At 41.7% G+C, this 16,568-nt stretch overlaps 1 protein-coding gene across 2 annotated transcripts in view; it reads left to right on the plus strand.

Moving 5' to 3' along the window:
* The first annotated feature begins 1,191 nt into the window (after positions 1 to 1,191).
* Positions 1,192 to 16,568, plus strand: part of SNX7 (sorting nexin 7) — a 78,309-nt gene continuing 62,932 nt past the window's right edge. For both annotated transcript variants that reach the window (XM_008062855.2, XM_008062857.2), the window contains exons 1-2: positions 1,192 to 1,197; positions 9,072 to 9,081. The gene's annotated coding sequence lies outside the window, so the exon portion shown is untranslated. The remainder of the gene's footprint in view (positions 1,198 to 9,071; positions 9,082 to 16,568) is intronic.

Below are 16,568 nucleotides of genomic sequence, written 5' to 3' on the forward strand. Positions count from 1 at the left end.
CGGGGCGAGCCCGGCCGCGCGCCGAGGCGGTTCTCGAGCCTGTGCTGCGGGTGGCGGGTTCGAGACGCGGGGTCGCCCGAGGTGATCCTCGATCCCGCGGGGGCAGGAGGTCCCCTTCGCGGGGAGGACGGCCGAGCCCGGCAGGACGCGTCCCGCCGGGGCCGAGGAGTCTTCCGACCGCCAGACCCGCCCCCCGGCCGCAGCCGGGGACTCCGGGACCGAAGGGCCTTGCGGGTTTGCTGTGTGGCGGCGGGGAAGTCGACTCGCGGGGGCTGAGAGGTGGACTTCGGGCGCGTGCTGACGGGAGCTTGCAACGTCTTACAGGGTTTTGGAAGAGAAAAATGCCTTTCTTTAGGGAGGCGGGCGGTCACACCCGCGGTCTCGGGCTGCCCCTGCGGGAGGAATTCAGTCCAGATGGGAACACCGCGTTAGAGACCAAGCCCGTGCAGGGGTTCCACGCGACCTGGACGCGCGGGGCAAAGCAGCCCATCTGCTAACCCGCTGCCTCTATCCTGGTAGGGCAAACGAAATTAGAAAGCGGACGAACGTGCCTTAACTCCAGTCGAAGAGAGGGAAAACTTATTTTTACTTAGGGTGAAATGGAATGACAGGTCCGGTTGTACTCCAGAGAATTAAGCCGACTGCCGCAGGCTGGTGCTCTTGACTTTTCTGTTTCTTTCAGTGGTACGACCGTGGATTGATTTCAAGTTTAGTTGTGAAGGGTCAACACTGCCTTTTTATATGCTGCGCATACTTTATGGTCAGATCAGGGCCGGTTGGCCAGTTGCCTTTCAAGTCTCCGAATATTAGTCTTTCACTATGCATCGTGGGACTTCCAGCCTGGAAGGGGGTGTTGGGCGTGGCAATTGTGTATCAGCATCATCTGGGATTTTTTTTTTTCCCTCCTTTTTTAAAAAAAGAGATGAGGTCTCTATGCTTCCCATCAGATCTCAAACTTCTGGCCTCAAGCCATCCTCCCACAGCATTGGGATCACAGACTTGAGTCTTGCCCTGTGCCTGACCCTGGGGTTGTTTTGAATTTGTAGGGAGGGGGAATCTCTCTTTCTCCACTTTCTAAGTGTCCCAGCTGGCTCTTAAGAATCCCTGTTGTAATGAGGCCCTCTTGGAAGAGGAGGATCCAGGGTGAAGCTACCAGAGTTCGGCTTCGGAGCTGCTCCAGCTTAGGACTCTGGAGGTGTTGGGGGCTCTGGGGCTGCAGATGTTGGCGGAAGGGGGAGGGGAGGACAGGCTGCAGTGGATGCCTTTCTACTAAGCTTTCCTGGAGAGTCACCTGAAGCTTTTGGAAAACAGGGAATCCAGATCACAGTGGCGCCCATCAGTGTGAGACTTCTTTTCTCATTCTAAATAAAAACTTGTTTTCTACTGGGTGTGGTGGCTCATGCCTGTAATCCCTGCACTTTGGGAGGCAGAGGCAATAGGGTTGCCTGAGCCCAGGGGTTCGAGACCAGTCTGGGAAACTTGGCAAGACCTCATCTCGTGGAAAATATCAAGAACAATTACCCAGGTGTGATGGTGCATGCCTATGGGTCCAGTTACTTGAAAGGCTGAGGTGGAAGGATCACCTGAGCCCAGCAGATCGAGGCTGTGGTGGCCATGAGCATGCCACTGCTCTCCAGCCTGGGTGACAGAGGACAGAGTGAGACTCTGACTCAAAAAACAAACAAAGCAAAAAAACAAACTTGTTTTCCCACTTAGTTTTATGTTTGTAACTTCATACTCGTTTTAAAAGGGAACATTCCAAAGTTTCAGGCCCTTCACCTGGATCGGCCCTTTCTGTCAGTGTTAACTACACCAATTGGACACAGAAAAAGTCAAGAGCTTCTTGTGTAGAAACTGACCTCATCGACATAAAATTGATTAAAATCTGAAAAGAATACTTGGAATAGTTTTAAGTTAGCCCCTTGCTTCTATTTCGGTAAGTTGAGGTTTTCGACCATCCGCTGGTTAGATCATTTAAGAAGTCTCCAGCCGGGCTTGGTGGCTCAGCCTGTAATGCCAGCACTTTGGGAGGCCAAGGCAAGTGGATTGCCTGAACCTGCGGGTTCTAGACCAGCTTGGGCAAGTTGGTGAGACCTCGTCTCCACAATAAATAAAAAATTAGCCGGGCATGGTGGCACATGCCTGTAGTTCTGGCTACTTGGAAGGCTGAGGTGGATGGATCACCAGAGCCCAGCAGGTCGATGCTGGGTTGGCTACGAGTGTGTCACTGCACTCCAGCCTGGGTGATGGAGTGAGGCTCCAACTGAAAAAGAAATAAAAAAAAAGAAGTTTCCTGTACGCATCTGGCTGACTTCTCCTCCCTTCACAGCTGCTCCTCTATAGTACTCACTGCCCCATCCAGCCCACCAGGCCAGCATCTCACTCCTGAAGCAGAACCTTGTTCCCCCTGGATTTTGCAACAGGCCCCTTTAGGGTCACGTTTACATTCACAGGGGAGGCCCCTTATTCCCTTACATTGTCTGTGACTGTGTATCTGGTGCTCCCTCCAGAAACTTTTTAAAGAGTCTGAACGTTGACTTATTATCACTTTTGTTCCTGCAAGTACCTGGCAAATACATGCTTTTGTAGAAGAGGCTTTGCTGAGTATCCTTTAGAAAAAAAGAAATGCAAGATTCAATTCTTGCTGTGACAGTCTTGTTGTCTAGGTAGAAGATGTGAACAAAACTCTTAATGGGAGTACACATCAAGAGGAGTGGAAAGTAAAACAGTGTTGTTCTGAGTTTTCACATAATCCAGTGAAGGGAAAATGATGCCAGATCTCAAGAGACCATAGGGAATGCAGAGGACGTTGATTTAAAAGAACAGATATTGATGTTAGCCAAAGGAGTACATAACCAATGGCATAAAAACAATAACATAAAAAAAAAGAAAAAGATACAAATGGTAACGATAGTGACACATTGTTTTAGAACTCGGCCAAAATGAGGTGAAACTTCCAAAACATTTAACTGGAGAAAAAAGGCCAGTTTCTTCACATTTAAAAGGACAGAAGAGTCTCTTTTGAAGGGACAACAGTTTATCAAAATAAAATAAATTGCCTTTATTTTTATTAAACACTGTAACGTATAGAAGAAAGAGCAATTGAAACACAGTATATGTGAATAGATCACAATGAAGCCCAGTGATGCTTATCTAATACTCAGTAAATGATAGCTCTTTTATTGGCCTCTTTAAAGGTATTCAGGACCATAAAGTGAGACACACATCCCATCACCACTCTTCATCCTTGAGAAGTCATGGAATGCGGGAAGGGTTTCCCCAGACTGGAGACAGGCAAATACTCTTTTTAAGAATAATGAACAAAAAGGAAGTTCTGGAAGGTACAGAGTGGTAGGCATAATTTCAGTTTCTAGCAAAGCCATACCATGAATTATTTAGTAGTTTGTTTATAAACACTTTGCAAAGAAAAAGGTGATCAATAGATGCTAGCAAATGTATTTTATAAGAATCATGAAAAATGAAGGATTGTTTTTATGGTAAATCAGTAATATAATGAACATGTTTATTTGAGCAAGGGTTTTGAAAGATTCTTTTTTCTTTTTTTTTTTTGCATTGTTCTGATCCCTTCCTTACATTTTGGTAGATTTACTCATATTTTTGCTGAAAAGGTTATTTTTGAAAGAATCCTAGATTTGAGTTGTTGAGACAGCCAGGCCATGCACCTGTGCACACACACACTGGTATTTCTCTGCTAACTCAAATTCAACATAGTGATGGAGAGACATAGTTGTACTACTCAACAATTCAACCAGATATTTATAAAAAGATCTGGGAAGTCTACTCATAGGTTTTTCATATATGTTCTCTGAACAATGTCTGTGTAGCTTCTGTTGTGTGCCTATGGCAGTCATCATGCTGATAAAAACCAGAATTATCTCCAATAGTTTGCATGAGTTTAACACAGGGACTATATAGAATTATGGGCAGAATTCACGAGCAAACAAGGGATACTGAGGCACTTAGGGACCTCGGTAGCAAAAAGCCATTAGCACTCCTAGCTCTAAAGAGGCAGGGCACGGAAATGGTGTTGGCACCATCCGGGCAAGAGCTGCAGGCATGGGCCACTCCTGCAGGAACTATATTTACAGAGCCAGGTAACTGCACCCAAAGCATGGTGCCATGGCTGCAGGCAGGTGTTCCTTGAGGCCCTCTCCTCCGGGCCTTGGACTTCTTACTTGTGCTTCTGCTGGGTGAGCTGCTGAGGCTATGTTACCCATAGGTACCGGCCTGCTAGAGTGCAGAGAATGGACAGGCAGGGCTGAGGGGGAGAATGAAGTCCAACAGGCACAGTGCATGGCACAGAGGTGTGGGGAGAACTGGGGGTGAAGGTGCCCACATCAGTACCTCCCACTCCTCATGCTCTCCTCCCACCATACCCTCCGTCAAGAGACAGCAGTGTTGCTCCCCTTGAGTCAATGGGGCTGTGACTGCTTTGACCCCTAGGGTGGTGGAAGTGATGTTGTCAACTCATGTCAGGCTCCCCATGAAAGGAGATGCAGGTTTCCTTTATCCAGTGCTTTTTGGAGTATCATGGAAGAAGAAATGCTACCTGAGACCTCTGTGCTTTGAGGAGGCCCAGGTTGCCTTGAGACCACCTGCGAGTCATTGGTCAGCAACCCCTGCTCAAGTTCCAGCCAGGTACAGACAGAGGCAAGCTCTCAGGTGAAGACATCTCTGGTGTGTCTGCCTGTAGCTGCCAGATGCTCTCAGCCGTCAAATCTCAGTTGAGGCTTCATGTGTAATGGGGGAGAGACCAGCCATTTCTGCCATGGGCTGTCTGAATTCTTGTTTCAGTAAACCAGTGAGTGTCATAAAATGTAAACAATACAATTGCTTTATACCATGAAGTTTTCAGGTAGTTAGTTGCGCAGCTGTGGTAGCTGTAACAATAGTGACTAGTCTGTATTACATAGTCAACCTTCCAAATCTTTTGGTAAGTCAGAACACTGTTCAAGAGCAGACTATGAAATGTAATTGGGTTAAATGTTAAGTTCTGAGAAAAGCTTTATTGGTCATTGTAAAAAAATATATGTGTCATCAAGACACAAGCTTTGTGGCTGGGAGTAGAGATGGTATACCTGCATTGCCTGAGTCTGAATTCCTGGTTGCACTACTTGCTAGTTTTGTGGCCGTGGACAAATTACTTAACATGAGTGTCTCATATTTTTTATCTGTAAAATGAGGATTAATAATAAAATGGGAGTTAAGTGACATGTTCCCCTCTCTCTAAGACCTGTGTTCTGTCTTGGCTTAGTGGGTCTTACATTTTGATTATTATGTATTTTTTTGATGAAAAAAAAAAGAGAGAATCCAATAAAACAAAGGAAATGGGGCTGATTTAGAACTGTTTCTGTTTTTCCCACTAAAAATTCCACTTGATGCCATCACTGCTCTCTTCTATGTCAAGTTCCCTTCTTATATTCCTCTCTGGGGAGGAAGCCTAGGTAACTGACAAAGGGGAAACTTCCTCAAGTTCTCTGAGTTAGCATATGCGATCAACAATAAAGTTAAAACAAATCAGGAAACTTCAGAACAAGTTTGGGGAGACCTTGTATAGAACCACTTTATGTTCAAATATTCCCAGTGGTTCTCAGTGACTGAAAAATCAATATACACAAAAGACATGATATTATATCTAAACAGACACCATCTTTTCAAGGTCATGAGAAGTTTTAATTGTCCTGTGGTATGAACCATCCATGCCGCTTTGGAAGACTCATTCCATACTCTGCATTTTTATTTTATTTTTTCTTTTAAAAAATTTGTTTTATTAATTTGCTAGTCTAAGAATAAACTCTGCATCAGTTTAAGGAAATATAAAAAGACTATCTCCACTTTTTCTTTTATAAAAAAATGGATTTAGAGAATATGCTAAAGTTATCCCCAGGGGAAAATTTTACCCATGCAATTTGCATCATTCTTCCAGGTATACTATATTTTTACTTTACATTTCTTTTATTTATTTTTTTATTAATTAATTTATTTATTATAAAGATGTGGGGTACAATTCAGGGTTAGGTATATAAACATTGATCATGTTGTTGATGAGGTATGCCCCTCCCTCCCCTAGCAGTTTCCCTCAACTGCCAGTCCCACCCCCCCGACAGTTTTCCACTACTGTCAATTGCTTTCATATAATATTATAATTGTTCTAGGTCACCTTATGAGTGAGAACATATGGAACTCAGTTCTTTGTTTCTGTGATAAATCACTGAGTATGATCGACTCCAAATCCATCCAAGTTGCTGCAAACTCCATATATTTGTCCTTCTTTATGGCTGCATAATATTCCATTGTGTATATAACATAGACAAGTGGGATCTCATCAAATTAACAAGCTTCTGCAAAGCAAAAGAAACCATCAAGAGAGCAGGGAGACAGCCCACAGAATGGGAAAATATATTTGCCAACTGTTTATCCAACAAAGCCCTAACATCTAGGATCTATAAGGAAATCAAACGTGCCAAAAGAAAAAAAACAAACTGCCCTTTAAAAAGTGGGCAAAAGATATGAATAGACACTTCTCCAAAGATGATATACAGGCAACCAACAGACACATGAAAAAGTGCTCAACCTCACTCATCATCAGAGAAATGCAAGTCAAAACCACACTGAGATACCACCTAACCCCTGTAAGAATGGCCATCATTAATAAAACAAAAAACAACAGATGCTGGCACGGATGTGGAGAAAAAGGAATGCTTCTACACTGCTGGTGGGAATGCAGACTAGTACAACCTCTTTGGAAGACAGTGTGGTGATTTCTGAAAGAACTAGAAATTGACCTTCCATATGACCCAGCAATTCTCCTATTGGGAATATACCCAGAGAAACCCAAATTAATCTACAAAAAAGATACCTGCACACATATGTTTGTTGCAGCTCTATTCACAATAGCAAAAGCATGGAACCAACCATGTTGCCCATCAAAACTGGACTGGATACACACTCTGCATTTTAAAAGGAGAGTGGATAGTCTATGTCACAAAGTGACAGGCATTATCTCATCTCCGGATGCCAGTGCCTTGCTGAATGCTTGTTGAGAAGGGGCCTGATGGGCGATGGGCTCGACAGGGAGTGGGTCTGGATTCATTCACACTGTCTTCCGTCAGCACAGGGAGTAGGACTGTCCTGTCACACATTCGCCATCTGTGAAGTACACGAAGGGCTAACACGAAGGGTACATGAAGGGTTAACACTGATGGCATGTTCGGGTAGCCATGGCCTGTAAAGAGAGTCTAAGGAGGAGCAAAAGTGGTTTAACTTGGAAAAGACTTGGGTTAGTTCTTTGAACAACTCTTTATGAAGAGCCATGATGACCTAGGTGGATTACATGTTTAAAGTTTTGAAGGGAAAAACTAGGACTGCTGGGTCAAAAATGTATGGAGAATATCAGGTCAATTTAAAGAAGAGTTTTCTAACCAAGGGATCTAGAATAAAAAGGATTATCCAGTGCAGTCGTGAGTTCTGTCACTAAAATTATTGTCCTACAAGCTGGATGACTGCATGTCCCAGAGGAGAGGAGGGTGTGATAGTTGGATTGTCCTTTTTCATGGTTATGAGGCCATTCCAATGGAATTTTACCTTACTAAATTTAACTGTAAGAGCGGTGGAAGGTCTTATTTAGATAAGACCTATTCAACCCTCCAAGTTAGTTCCCACCTGAACTGTGCTCCTCCCTCTGTTCCTCAGTTCTTAAATTTCTATTCCCAAACCTGTTGTCTTTTCCAAGTAATTTTCTGTTGTTGCAGCAATTCCTTGGATGTTCAGGACAGCATGCTCTTGGTTCACCTTCTTTGTAGTCCTCTCATACACTCTCTGTCTGCTTATATCTGAAAAGCCTCCATCAGTCTTACTTTCTGGTATCTTGAATTAGTGCCTTCTTGTTTTATTTTATTTTTTCCAATTTCCTCTGCTACAATCACAGTGCTCGTGTATGTAGTGAGCTCCAAGAACTGTTACAAAGTCTGTGAAGTCTGCATTCTCCTAATCTGCTGCCTCTATTCTTTGTGCCCCCAGCAAATTGACATGTCCTGAGCTTGCAACTCTGATGGTGTTGATACGTCTTGCTATGCAGGACCTTTGGTGGCCAGACTGCGTCTGCTCCCTTCTCTCCCTCTCCTCTGTACTGTGCGACTCAGTGTTCTAAGACTCATAGCCTCACCTGGGCCTGGTCAGGATGGAACCCTGGGACCACCCCAGACCTCAGGAATCCAACTCTGTGTTTAATCAGGACACTCTAGTGGCTTGTTTGCACCTGACACTTTGAAAGATACTGATCTAGAGTGGTCCACTTGCCATGGGGTGAACTTACTTTGTGTTTTCCTACTTCTGTGTAATTGTTAATGAATCCAAAAAGCAAAATTCTTTATGTTATTTATCATCCAGTGTAAAACCCCTCTTCCCTGAGAACTTTCTCCATTTTCTACTGGAATTTCTTTTCACTTTGTGTCCTCTCTAGCAGTGCTTTTCATCACCCAAAGTTTCACCCATTCTGCTTTGTAAGTGGGTATTCATTTGTTTTATTTGAAAACTGATTGCTTATCTGTTTTCCATAGAACAAGCTCCTTGAAGATAGGAAGCTAAGAACTCCAAACATTATGGAATAAATGCATTATGAATAGCACAACCTCTGATTCTTTCATGTTTATAGACCCAATTATTACAGCAATTTACCAATGATCTGTTTTTAGTGAGTTCAGTTTGAATTGTATGGTCTTTCCAATCAGGATACTACATTAAATAGAATTGAAACAAATTGGTCATAATCAATATTTAATTATTATTGGATGACACAGAGCTATGTTGAGCCTCAATTCTGGACAAAATCTCCTAATTAGATTATATTAGAAGAAATAAGCACAAAGCATAAAACAAACAAGAGGATCATTTAGTAAACTCCTTTTACTTGGAGAAATAAATCATTTTAAACAGGACTTGACTTCCTCAGTCAAGACTTGGTTACAAGCAGTAGGCCAGCTCTGGCAGAAAGAAGTAAAGTGGGGAATGTTATGTTGGTCACTGAGAAGATGTGAAGACTGGAAATGCAGGTGCAGGAAGGTACATACTCTAGCAGGAGCCGTAGTCAGTGTCACACAGTCATATACCCCGTGAAGTTGCCCTGCCAGCGATGGCCCCCAGATACCACGGTGTTCCTGGTTGATTATACTGTATTCTTCCTGTATCTTTCTGTGTTTAGATACAAAAATACTCCTGTGTTACAGTCACCTATAGTATTGTCAGTCACATACTGTCAGGTTTGAGGCCAGGAGCAACAGGCTACACCACAAACCCCAGGTGTGCAGTAGGCTATGCCATCTAGGTGTGTGTGAGTGCCCTCCATGATGCTCACAAAAATGATGAAATTGCCCGGGAACACATTTCTCAGAAAATATCCCTGTCATTAAGCAACGCATGAGTGTATTAGAAAGATTAGATGGTATATAGCCAAAAAATATAAAAATAAAGAAAGCTACAGTTCTTTTATGCAAAAACAACAGTGTTTCATTTATTTATTTATTGGTCAGGGGCAGTGTGGAAAATTATTACAAATATTTTGGGAAAATGATGTTGAAAAACTTCAGATTTAAATTTAATATGCCCTAAAAAGCACATTTTATATTACTGAGTTTTAAAAGTAGAATTTTATGTTTATATCCTTGGAGTCCTGGTAGTGTACTCTAGCATAACTCTGAACTGATAACCTGCTGCCGTTTTGTAAGTAGCTAGGACAAACAGAAGGAAACAGATTCAATGAATATGCAGTTCAGCATTCAACTTTACTTTACTAATATATTTATTTGTTTATATTCCACACTTTCCAAATAAGACATAAGACTAAAAGTTAAACATTTAATTACCCTAAGTATATACTTTAAAATTATATCAACAAATGGATGAAGAGTTTGTGCTTAAAATATTTTTAAAAAAAATATTGGTTCACTCTGGACTGCTTATATTAGTCATGTGAGATAACAGTATTACCTGTAGTGTTAGTTAAAAAAAGGTGAAAATCAAAATGATTAGTAAATACTGACATAAAACTCAATTATGATAAAACAGAGGGTTAAGCAGGTAGTTATAAAATTCAAATTATAATTTTATTAATGTTTTTGACTTTGATAAATGCTTTTATCAGGTATGCTCTTTTATCTTTTGAAAATCAAATTTATTGAGTATATTTTACCTACCATAAAATTTACTCATTTTGTGTGATTTTTAGGTACATTAACTTAGTTGTATAATCATCACTGTAAGCCAGTTTTAGAACATGCTTCTCTCCTCAGTAAGATGCATTATACCTGTTCACCATTTGCCACTTTCTGTCTCTGCCCTAGACAATCCTGCATCTACTGTTTTCTGTCTGTATAGATTTGTGTTTTCAAGTAACTTCATATAAATAGAATCATACAGTATGTAGTCTTTTATGTCTACTTTCTTTAATTTAGCCTAATATTTTTGAGATTTATTTATATCGTAATTTTATATCATAGTTCTTATTTTTTGAGATAGGAAAAAGTTTTTGTTTTAAAATGAAAAACAGAGAGCTTAATTATTTAAATTGAACTATTAAGAACAGAAAGTCTGTTTAGAATTAAAATGAAAGCCTTATTATATGTGACCAAAAACAAATGGCAAATTCTTGGTACATGAATGTTCAGAATTGGAAAAAAACAAATACCTTGTTTGTTCTCCTGTGCTGACTCTGAGAAAGTTGGGTGTGTGTGTGTGTGCATTTTTTATTCTAATTGAACACGAAATGGTGTCTTCATCAGCTTTCACTGGTTTTGCTGTACCCAGGTGACCTCAAGATCAGAGGCTTACTGAAATGGAGACATCTTTCTTGTCATGTACCTGTCAGCTGTGGCTGAGCTGTGATTCTGTGGTAGATTCTGACTGTACTCCATGTGTCTTCATTTTGAGATCAAGTCTGAAAGAGTGACCCCTAGAAGGGGAAGAATATGAGCACTGTTAGAAGCAGGTGTGGTGGTGCCCAAACCTGCCCAGATACATGCCATTGTCCAAAGCAAATCCCTGAGCAGACCTGCTGGGGTCAGGAACTGTTTCCTTCCATAGAGAAGTTACCTGGCTTTTGGCCAGAAGGTGTAGCCCTGTCATGTGAAGAAGAGGGAACAGTCATACCACCTCAGGGACTGTTTTTGCAGCAAAGTTACAGGCAAAGGGCATGTTGGACATTTCTAAAGAATACCACATTTAAAAATAAGCATTAAGTTCAGAAAAGAACGTTTTCTACCAGGTAAGAAATGTATTCATTGCAGTTGAGGTCAGTGGAGCTTCAGGACTTGCGATTAGCACCTCTTCCAGTGGACTGATTATCATGACTAGTCCAAGGAGGATCACGCAGACACCCAGCCATCTCTGGTTGTGTAGTAGGGGTCTCCCGTGGGACTCTCATTATTTAAAGATGTCTAAGATAAAGATGTGGATGCGTGAAACTCTGACACAGTGAGCGTTGGAGTGAGTGAGCTTTGCTGGTGATTCCTTCATCTGAGGGGTGCTCCAGCCAATTGTTACCTTTCTGGTCCTCAGTCAGTCCTTCCCTGCCCTGGGCCTTGCTGGTCATCCTGACTGCCATCCCTTCCCTCGATTTTTGTTGCTGACTCCTCCTTACCCTGCCTCCCTGAAGATCTATTCGAAGCATCTTCCTCCTCCCAGAAATGGCTTTCCCTAGCAGTCTGCTCCAATTATTCTGGAGCTTACTCCCTTGTTTATTAACACTTACCTTTTTATCTGAAATTGCGTTATTTATCTCTGCATTTGTTTGTTTATTATATGTACCCTCCCATCCCACCCAACTAGAGGTGTGTGCTTTATGGAAGCAGGAATGTGCCTGACAAAGGGCTGACATTCAGAGAAGTCAATAAGTGAAATAAAGTTACTGCATTGGATGTGTTTTGTGTGCATGTGAATGTTGACGATGGTTGAATCTTGACTCTATAAATTAAGAGATAAGTGATTTGGGGAGAATTGTTGGCCTCACTAGGCCATGTGTTTATTTACCTTTAAAATATGGACCATGGTAAGGATACTTCCATCAGGTTGTTGAGAGGATTAAATGCAATAATGCATGTATATGTTACTAAGGCACAGTCGCGGGCACTTAGGAAGCTCTTGGTGTTTTCTAATGCAGTATATAAGATTCATGTTTTTGACTTGTGTAAGCATCCACTTTGAATTTGTAGTGAGATCTTCAGAGGATCACAAAAACATACTTGTTTCTATCTTGAAGGAGTTTTATGTTTATATCTATTTAAAGGAAAATATTGTGGCAATGCAATATACAAAAACTTTCCGTACATTCAGAGGAGGCTCCATGAAGATGGAATTTAGGAGAGAGAGTACTTATAATTTGAAATAATTAGAGCATGTGTTTCTAAATTACTGTTGAGAGTGATACCAAAATTTTGATATTGTTTCTTAAATGCTATGGTATGTGCATAATTCCCTCTTTGAGTGAGTACAAGTAATACCTGCCAGGCAGCTTAGAATTTCTAAGAGACAAGAATATTTGCTGTATCTGTTTTGATCATCCACTGGTTTTCCTGATACATACACATGTGTGTGTATATATGCATATATGTTAGATCTCTTCAGAGATGCTCAGTTTGTTGGTGGGGTTAGCTATCTAGGCAGCTCAGCCCTTTCCCTGGAGCATAGCCATGGAGACAACATTTTGGTTTGGGGACTAGTGTCAGCTCATTGTGGACCAGGGTCCAAGTAGCCACGTGTGTAAATGCACAGTCAACTGTTTATGCTCCTTGAAACCATATCTGATTCATTTCTGAGTTGTGTCTGCGGTGTTATCTGTCCGTAGGACACATATGGAACCTCTTCAGAAGTTCTGGGTGGAGGAGTTATTTCTCCTGGCATGCTCTTCCAGTTAGTCACCACTGAATCCACAGTGGCTCGTTGGCTGACATTGTATTTCATGAGGGTATCTGGGACCCCAAACTTGTTTCAAGGCAGTGTCAGTTGGCCTTTTATCATCTGTAGAGTCAGCATTCATGATTTTAAGTGTCAGTGACATTCAGTAGCATGCAGTCTTGCTGGGGCACATGCAGACTGCACCAGTGTGCTGGAGGACACGGTGAGGGTACCTTACCCACCTCAGCCTGAGCATTTTAGTTTTTCACTTGTCATTCCTTGTATATGCAGCGGTCTTTGCTGAGGTGATGGAAAACATTGATTTGTGAGTGTGTGTTTGGGTGTAAAGAAAGTCTCTAGTAGAAATGCAAATGCTAAAATTCTGGAACTTGCTTTGTCTGCCTACCAACTGACTTTGTATTTCTTTTCTTTTTTTTTTTTTTTTTCCAGTTGGGATCTCACTCGGTTGCCCAGACTGGAGTGCAGAGGCTGCTCCCGGCCACTGCAGCCTCGCCTTCTGGGCTCCAGCAATCCTTCCATCTCAGCCTTCCGAGTAGCCGGAATTACAGGCATACGCTACCACGCCTGGCTGATTTTTTGATTTACTGTAGAGATGAGGTCTCACTGCCCAGGTGGGTCTTGAACCCGCGGGCTCAGGCAATCCGCTCACCTCAGCCTCCCAAAGGCACGGGATTACAGGCTGAGCCACTGAGCCCGACTGACTTTGTATTTCTAGGTTTCATTAGAAAGCTGTAAGAAGAAAATTAATGGACACTTTTCAGTAATCAAGACTATATACTTATCCTACTTGAACATACCATTTCAAAACCATTAAGTTAATTTTTATTGTGGAATATTCTCATGCAAATGCAATAATACCCACATTTACAAGATGCCTGTCTCTCTGTATTATATAGCTATCTACACAGTATATACAAAGTAAAGCAGGAGCAAACAGCAGCCTTGGGCCCAGTCTGGTTTGCTGTTTATAAATAAAGTTTTATTGGAATACAGCCATACCCACATATGCATGTGTTATCTATGGCTGCTTTCGTGCTACAGTGACAAAACTGAGAAGTTGTGACAGAGACCGGGTAGCCTGTAAAGCCCAAAATATTTGCTATCTGATCTTCAACAGAAAATATTTGCAGACTCCTGATAATAAAATGATAAAATTTGTATCTTACACCACTCCTCAGCTTAAGAAGTAAGACTTGTCCCCACATTTGGTGTGGACCCCTCCATGGATTCTCATTCTCTCTCTCCTGTTTAAAAGAAACTGATCATCTGAATTTTGTGCTTGTCATTTGTTTGGTTTTCATGAATGTTTACATATATATCTTGAAGTACTGTCTTTTAAAGATTTATGCATTTTTAGACCTTGTATGTTCTAGAGCTTTTTAAAATGATACCATCCTGTGTGACTTTATCTTTGATGTACGTTTTTACATATTAACTGAGTTTATGAGAGCTGTCCATATTGTGGTGGTTGTAGTCAATTTTTATTGCTGTGAAGTGTACATACCTTATGTGTATGTTGCTCAGTTTATTCATTCTTCTGTTCCTAGTTTTTTTCCTAATTTTCAACAGGTCTGCCTTGAATATTCCTGAGCTTCCTCAGGTTTTATGCACTATAGAGCTATACACTAGCCATATACATTTATTTATTTTTGACTTAGTTTTTGATTTCATTTCATGGGAAATTGCAAAAAGTGAATTCAGTGATGACACCCAGGGACGCGTGTCAGGCTTTGATGTAAATTTGATTTCTTAGTCATTAGGAGCTCAAATCCTGGTTCCTCCACTTACTGGCAGAGTTTGAACAAATGATTTATCCTATTTCCTCATCTGAAAATAATGGGGGAAGAACACCTCCTCACAGTATTTGTCTCTGGTTAACAGGAGGGAAGAGTTTACTGTAGAGCACTGTGGTAAGTTTTCCAAAAGATGATTCATGGGAAGCCTCCCAGCAGATGGTTGTGCACATCACAGTTATTGTCCTTAATCCTCTACAACCCACTCCAGTTGAGGAATGGCCACGCTAGGAAGTTGCAGGTGAGAAAACTGAACCTCAGAAAAGCTAAGTGACTTGGGCAGGTTCACACTGCTGACCCCTGTCTCAGCTTGGATTAAGTGTAGCACTGCCTGGCTGCAGATACTTTTTCTTTTTACATGCCACTCTTATTTTTTCTGCCAGAGGGAAAATTATGTTAAATAAAATGATGTGAACCATTTCTGCGGTCAGCTTATAGTTTGGCAGTGCGCAGAACCTGAGGAAGTAAAAACACATTCAAGGTGGCACTAGAAAAAGGCAGGGGCAGAAGGATGGATAAATAAGCCATGATACATGCATACAAGGGTATATATGCTGAGAAGCAATGGAAATAATGTTAAACAAGGTTAGAGTGTTGTGTGCCCCTTTATAGACCACACCAGGCTGACTTTCCCCCCAATCACATTTTTAAGAGTGTTCCACAGAAAGCCTTTCTCATCTTTTATTATTATTATAAGCAGGCAGATTGGGAGGATTTGTAAACCAAAACACAGCTGGTAATTCTAAATTTAGGCCTATCAAGATGAGTGTCCCTCTTAACAACATGGTTTCTGAAACTCCTTCCACTTTGAGTTGCTTTTTCACCAGATGTCTCTTGGTGTGCACGTTTCTTGTGCATCAGCAATTTTATTTGCATGGCCTTTTCATGCCAGCATTCTGATTTATCACACTTCTCACATTGATTTTTCTTCCCTTGACTGGTAAAAAGAAAATAGCTGTTTGTGCACAGATGGTAGATGCGATTTAGTGTTATTAGAGTAATTCATGTTATATTTATGAGACAGTGCTGAGGTATTCATTAGGGCCAGGAAGGAAGGACACTGCTTGGTGGACTTGTGTCTCACCTTTTAACTTGTTTCTTTTGGTATTGATGCTTATCTCCTGAGCACTAAAGTACTAACAAGCCATCATCATTTGTTTTAAATTTCAGCTATGTATTTTCTTTCAGTAGTGGAACTTTGGAACCATCTAATTGCATTAAAGGAGAGAGGCAAAACTCATTCCCAGAAATTCCTGGAGCTGATTACTAACCTGCTTTAAAAAAAAACAAAAAGGCATGGATAGAGCAAGGAGGACACATGACTTCTTCCTCCTGATCTTGCTTATGTCCTCATGCTTTTATGGCATACAACTTCAGGTGCAGAAGTGCTGTGTTAGTTGACCAGGGTTGCTGGGGCAAAGTGCCACAGACTGGGCATCTTCAGAAACGTATGGACCCATCCTGGAGGCGGGAGTTGAGGTCAAGGAGTCATCAGGGTGGCTGTTCTAAGGGCCACGAGAGAAGGCTCCAGCCCAAGTACCTGGCTGGACCATATCCTCTTCTCTATGCAGGTTTCTGTGACCAGGTCTCCCTTCCTAAATAAAAATGTCTGTCACATTGATTAGGGCCCAGCCTAGTGGCTTCATTTAACCTGATCACATCTCCAGGGACACCGTCTCCAATTAAGGTCACATCCTGAGGTGTCTGGACTTCAACATGTGACTTTGTGGGGGACATGATTCAGCACATATAAATGCTTGTAATCAGGCAAGAGTGACAGTAGGAAAACATATGCTATGTGTAAGCGATATTGCTAATGCATTCCAATAATCATGCTGACACCATTCT

The sequence above is a fragment of the Carlito syrichta genome, unplaced genomic scaffold, assembly GCF_000164805.1.
Source record: "Carlito syrichta isolate Samal-C Ts95f unplaced genomic scaffold, Tarsius_syrichta-2.0.1 Scaffold305869, whole genome shotgun sequence".
Taxonomy (NCBI): domain Eukaryota; kingdom Metazoa; phylum Chordata; class Mammalia; order Primates; family Tarsiidae; genus Carlito; species Carlito syrichta.